Below are 7,195 nucleotides of genomic sequence, written 5' to 3' on the forward strand. Positions count from 1 at the left end.
AGCAGTTCTCAAAAACAGGTTGAATTCTCCTACTATCGAAAAATGTAAACGTTGGGTCGGAAACTAATATATAAAGCTCAGACAACGTCTCCATGAATCAAATTGCTGAAATTATAAGCTAGGTCATGGAATGCCAATTTTGTACTTATGGTAGTATCAATAAACAACCTTTCTCCTTCCTCTGGAAACAACAATAACAAAAACTGTTCCCAGAATGTGTATTTTTTCAGCTTTGCAGAGAAGGTACAACATTTATCTCCTCAGATTTAGTTGAGTATGTGAAACTGCAGTATTACTTTGTAAAGACTAAGATATAATAGGTTGAAGGAATACACTACAAATCTAAGTTCTGTGCTATTGACTTGTGTCTTATGGACAAACTTGAAGTATTAATTTTGGCTTTCTTCAGGTGTCTGTCATGAGCCTCCAAGATAGCCATCTTGCTTGGAAACAGAAACTAAACACAGCAAATCTACAGATCTGTACCTTCATATATTTTACAGACATGTTTAAACTGAAACTACAATGAAAACACATAATAAACAGCTGTGTTTCCCAGGAAAGAAAAATGTTCTTGGGTTGCAGTGCCAGTGGAAGGCAACCTTCAAATGTGATGTCCCAAAGGTGTGCTTGATTAGAATACTGGAACTGTATCCTTTGGGAATATGCACTCACCTCAGAGTAATTCCAAAACGGGAATTCCACAGAAGCTGATTTACTGTCACAGAATTGAAAGAAAAAGGTGAGAAAAAGTGAAGACTGGGATTGCTGACTTCAACATCCCCCACAGATGGCAATCTTTATGGGTCATTTCAGAGAGGTTCAGAACTCAACTGAAAGCCTGAGCAATCTCATCTAACTTTGAAGTCAGTCCTGCTTGGGGAGGAGGTTAGACTGGACGACCTCTGGAAATCCCTTCTGGGGAGCATATCTTCACAACAGGCACCAAAGACTGAGGTCTCAAAGAAATTATTCTAGTTACAATAATATGTAAAAAACATTACTTTTATATCTGGAGATACACATCCTTTTGAATAAGGATAAAAGAAATAAGCATTGAAATGCCAGAATCAATGCGCTCCTGCATATAAGCCGGATGGACTAATTTCTTGATGCCTAACAGCTTCCCAATACAAAAAGATTCTTTTCATCGATTGTAAATTAAAATGTCTAATTTTTAATAGATAGTTGCTTAAGTTTCCTCTAGTATCACTGGGGAGAAACGAGTACTTTCACAGTGCAATTCATCAACATCCTAAGGCAGATGTGATGACTCTTTCCAGCTGTCCCTTGCAATCTGATCTACAGAAGGTAGAAATGGCTACTTCAGTCTAAAAATCTGTTTTATAGACAGACTCAATTCGATGACAGAAATCCCACTTGGTACTGACAAGGGAGGAACTAGCAACTCTTCATTACAATAAGGTTCTCTAGCCATCCCATTTACACAACTCTAAAGGTGGCAGTAAAACATAAGACCCACTTAAGAGCCATATCTAGCTTCTTTGTTACTCATTAAAAGGAAGAACCATGGTTGTGGTGGGTATAATTCTTTAAGTGTTAAAAGTGAGTTCATTATAAGGCCAAACTATTCATAACTATAATGTATACATCCTCCTTGTGCGCCCTGAAAATAATTTCCAGGGTTAAATTCACCAATGGTACAAGCAGAGGCAACCCCAAATGCATGCTTAAAATCTATTAAGACTATTAGTTCTTGTTATTACTTCACAAGTTTTCCTCCATGGAAACTTTGGGGGTTGGACCTGATAATCTTTCGAGGTCCCTTCCAACCCCTTCAATTCTGTGATTCTATGATTCTGTGAAATACAGCAAGGGATATGTTTGGTGCATTATGCTTATGAACTATTTTACTACTGAAATTTATCTTAATGAATTAATGGAAAACTGAATTACAGTAACTTGGAATGGACTTTAAAAATGCTCCTAACATAATTGATAGGCCAAAGTTCCACCAAAACAAAACACTTTAGACTTGTTTCTTAATTTACCTTGATGCTTTTGAAAAATCATAGTCATAGAATGGCTTGGGTTGGAAGGGACCATAAAGATCATCTAGTTCCAATGCTTCTGCCATAGACAGGGATGCTACACACTAGATCATGTTGTCCAAGACCCCTGCTGGCTCATGTTGATCCTTTTGTCTACCAGAACCCCCAAATCCTTCTCTACAAGGTTGCTCTCAGTGAGTTCTCCCAGTCTGTACTCCTGATTGCCCAGACCCAGGTGCAGCACCTTGCACTTGGACTTGCTGAGCCTCATTATGTTCAGATGGGCCCACTTCTCCAGCCTGTCCAGGTCCCTTTGAATGGCACCTCTTCCATCTGTTGTATCAACTGCACCACCCAGCTTGGTGTCATCTGCAAACTTGCTGAGGGTGCACTTGAACCCATCGTCTATCTCATTGATGAAGATATTGAAAAGCACCAGTCCCAAGTCAGACCCCTGAGGGACACCACTCATCACCCACCTCCACCTGGACATAGAGCCGTTGACCACTCTATCTGGGTGCAGCTATCGAGCCAATTCCTTATTCACTGTACCCAGTCCACCTTTCAAATCCGTATTTTTCCAATTTAGAGATTAGGCTGTTGTGTGGGACTGTGTCAAAAACCTTACAGAACTCCAAGTAGATGACACCAGTCAGTCTCCCTTTGTCAACTAATGCAGTCACTTCTATGATGGAGTAAATACATCAGTTGACAAGGGAATACCGACTGATATCATCTACTTGGACAACGGCTGTGTGGGTATTGCACAAATGTCTGCATCTACCATCCTCAGTGAAAGAGCTTATTTTGGTGTAGTTATAATCTCTGCTTTATTTCAGTTTTGCCGCACTGGTCACTGTCACTCAGGGACAGATGCAGCTGCAATTTAAAGGGAATGTGCTGGGCTGCCTGATGCGAATTGGACAGTTTAGCCTTCTTAGTCCTTTCCTTCCCCATAAATCCATGCCTGTTGGAATGAACAAAAACACTATTTCACTTGCATTGATGAAAACTGTCCAACAGTCACCACTGAAGCAATTCTAGGTTTATATTGGCATATATTGGAGCACAATATGCTCCAATGTTTTTCAAAAAAGATCGACAGAGCTGAAGCTCTGCATTCATGCATTTTCAAGGTTCTTGCTAGAGTGGAGATTTTCAGCAGCTGCACAGCACTACAAGTTGGCATAAATTCCTGTTATACTGCCACAGGCTAAATTCAAAATCCTAGTTTAACACTGATGGCAAGCTACAATTAGTACAGTTCTTACACTAAAGAAAATAATCCATGAAATCCATCATTTTCATAGCCACATGAAAATTTACCATGATAATGTTCAGCTTTGCCAACTTACGTTCACTCCTGCTAATTTCGTTCTTTAGATTTTACATGAACAGCTATATTTTATGAAAGACAAAAAAAAAGAAACAGAAAACTAAAATTTGTGTAAAATTTTAGACTGGGACAAAACACGTAGTTTCCAATTCCTCAGTGCATTTGTGGAAATATCAAATATATATCTAATACAGATTGTAATTCCAGATATCAACCAAGGTTCATCTAATTATTCTGTCTTCGACATCAGCTTGTATCAGATATTCAGAGGAGGACACAATAAAACCATAGACTGTACAGATGCTTTTTCTTAAACTCATTCGATCATTGTGTCCTGACACAAGAAAAGGAATTTATCCAATGTGAACATTCCCATTATTCCTACAAGTGTAATTCTCTTTTGACCTCTGCTGTAATGTCTTCCTGCAATGAGTTTTACCGCTAGCACACTATATTTCTTTAAAATAGTACAGCAGTAGAATATTTTATCTATTTTTTCAAATTTTGCCTCAGTTTATCAAGAGTATTCTTAAAATCTTTGGTAAGGTACCAAAGAATCTTGCACTTCATCACAGTGAAGTCAAACAGTCAAAAATTTGCACAGTAAAAGCCTTTGTAGTGTTATTTGAGTCTCTTGTATATTTAATTGAGCTAAAGTTCCTTATCACATAATCCATTTCTAGGTCTAAATACGTTCTTCTGTGGTTGGCAGCTCTCTTTCAAGATTATACATACAGATTCAAAACTTAATAGTCTAATTATAGATTGCTTTAAGTAGGAGCCTTCTCTTCTACGTCCTTTACTGATACAGTTGGATCTTATCTTCTATCCCAGTTTTGTTTCTTTTTGAGAATAAAACAGTTAGGACTCAGTACAAAAGGACCGTATGTTCAAAATATTTGCAGGTGGAAAAGATGGGAAATTCACTAGTTTGCAACACAGACTTATTACTACTTTCCATATCCTGATTCACTTGAGCAACAGAGGAAATTCCTGAGGGGATACAAAGAACAGTCGATAAAGGTGATAATATACAGAAAATCAATGAGGACATACAGTAGCACCATAGTCATTTGTTCTGTGTCTACCTGCAGCTGTGAGCCATGCCCAGTTAGGAATCTGAATACCTTAGCATAGCCTTGAACTGTACTTGAAAGAAGAAACACCTACATTTGTCTTCCAGTGAAGATGTCTGATTCAATGATGCCTGCTGGTATAGTCTTTTTGGAAGACAGAATGAGAACTAAAAAGATAAGATCAGAGGGAGATCTGTGTTCATGGGGATAACAGGATACAAAGGCCATGTATCAGGTTTATGTGGCAAGGTTTTGGTAGCAGGGGGCTGCAGGGGTGGCCTCTGTGAGCAGAGCCCAGCAGCTGCCCCATGTCAGATCAGAGCCAGCTCCAGCCGGCTCCAAAAGGGACCTGCTGCTGGCCAGAGTCGAGCCAGAGAGTGACACTGGGTGGGCCTCTGGGAGAGCAGATTGAAGATTGAAGAAGGGCAAATCAACCAACCAACAACAACAAACACTGCCCTTCAAAAAAAAAAAAAAAAAAAAAAAGCCTCCTGGAGGAGGCTGCAGCCCATGGAGAGCCCCCACAGGAGCAGATCCCGGGCCGGAGCTGCAGCCGCCTGTGGAGAGGAGCCCACGCAGGAGCAGGGGGTCTGGGGGGAGCTGCTGCCCATGGGGGACCCATGCTGGAGCAGTTTGCTCCTGGGGGACAGACCCCATGGTACATTTTATTTTCTCCCCCTTTCTGTTTGAGGAGAGAGAGTGAGAGAGCAGTTGTGGTAGAGCTCAGCTGCAGAGCGCAGCACTGTATGGGCTGCTGCAGGGAAAGTTAACATCCCAGACAGACCCAGTACAACCTGAGAAAACCACCACAAGCCCCTATTACAAACAAACTAGAGAGCTTTACAGAACAGTTGCCAGTAGTAAAGAATAACCTGGCAACTGCACAGGGAAGAACCTGGTTGCTAGGATCATATGAAGGCCACATAATATTACAACCAGATGCCAGGAGATCAAGATCAAGAACCCTGGAGAAGGTTGGGATTGAATGCTATGGAAGCATCTGACTCTTCATCCTTGAAATCAGGCATAGATGCTGTTCTCAATGTGCAGAAAAGAAGAAAAAAAATAGAATAGCAGAGAAGTAATACTAAGGACAAATTCTATTCATCTCCATGTAAAAGGACAGAAGTGTTTTAAGAGACTAGCCTCGCTTAATAATGAGTTCCTCATTGACCTCAAACACAGGAGAGAAGCTTACCAACTAGGTCAGGTCACTAAAGAGGAACATAAAAGTAAGGCACAAGCAGCTGCAGCACAAGAGGAAAGGTCAAGACGGAAAACATGACCATAAGAAACAAAGGAACCCTGTGATCATTGCTGAGCATGAGACCAGGTCAGGCACACTTATGAAGTGGAATTGCCCGTAACTTGCCCTTAAAGCAAACACTCCAGAACAACAAAGTGCTTGCAATCTCTAAACATGAAGTAGAGCAAAGTCTCAGATTGGTCAAATAAGAAAGAAATCAGAAGCTTTGAAAATAAAGCTCCTTTCTTCCTACCACGTCCATACAGAGTAGGTTTTTCCTCTTCAGTCGTGTACTAATCCAGCAGCCATTACGGCCTTTCTAATTGGCTGAATAATGCAGCCTCCTCCTGGCCCCTGTTTCCCTCTGAGACCTTGCTGTCTGCCTGTTCCCTTCTTGTCTCCTAAGTCTCTCAGTCTCCTTGTTTGCTCTATTTCAAAACCTCGCTGCCACAATCTACCTTCCAGAAATGTGTCCTCATGATTTTGCACTCGGGAAACAGCAATCTCCCTCCCCAGAGATTTCCATATGATTCTAAGCTAGAAGCTAGAAGAAGGGACTCATACAAGCTATTAAAGAGAACAAAATACCTATGCAGTAAGCTGCAAACAAACAAACAAAGAAGATATCAGGTTTTACAACTAGAAGGAAGACATTAACAAATTATTCAGAGAATATAGACGAATGCAGAGAAAACCAAAGTGTTTAATGACTTTTTGCAGTCTTCATGAAGGAGATTTATTGGTGTCGAGTGAATTTAATACCACCAACGGTAGTCAGAGCTCAACTGAGAATAGGGATTATTAATTATATTTTTTAAATTTAGTTGGCCTGACAAATATCAACTAAGTTATATAAAGAAAAACAGTTGAACTAATAGAATTGATAGTGCTTCACTCATATCTTATGGCAGATGGGTGAAAGGACAAATGTATTGTCCCTGCTTGGAACAGGCAGAAAAAGAAGCCAAGAAATCAGACAACTTAAGCCAAACTTTGTATTTGAGAAAATGTCTGAAAAAAGCAATACTATAGCAAACATCTAAACAATAACACAGATGTAAGCAACAATCAATATAGATTTGTTGAGAATAAACTAACACAACAATCCAATTTCTTCTTATGTACAGCTAATAAGCCTTATTAGTAGAAGAGTAGTTGTAATACAATTCGACTTCAGTAAATCGTGATGAAATTTGAAAACAGAAATAAGATAATTGTACCCAAGAGCCAGTGTTTTACTGTCAAATACAAAGATGTATTGAGTGATGATTCAAATGGTCTGTTGAGGGTCCAGTCCTCTTCAGAGCCCCTCTTAACAACTTATATGAAAGATAGAAGAAAATATTCCTGACAGTAATGTGGATTTGAAATGTGTTGGAGCACTGGAGAAGGATTCCAACAGGTTTTGACATGGTGGGGAAACAATGATTTCTCATTTACAAATATAAGGTAAGGAGGAGCTAGTTAGGAATAGTTCTATTAAAAAAAAAAAAAAAAAAAAGGAGGGGAGTTATAAAGGAGGGGA

Source organism: Oxyura jamaicensis, chromosome 3 (assembly GCF_011077185.1).
Source record: "Oxyura jamaicensis isolate SHBP4307 breed ruddy duck chromosome 3, BPBGC_Ojam_1.0, whole genome shotgun sequence".
Lineage (NCBI taxonomy): Eukaryota > Metazoa > Chordata > Aves > Anseriformes > Anatidae > Oxyura > Oxyura jamaicensis.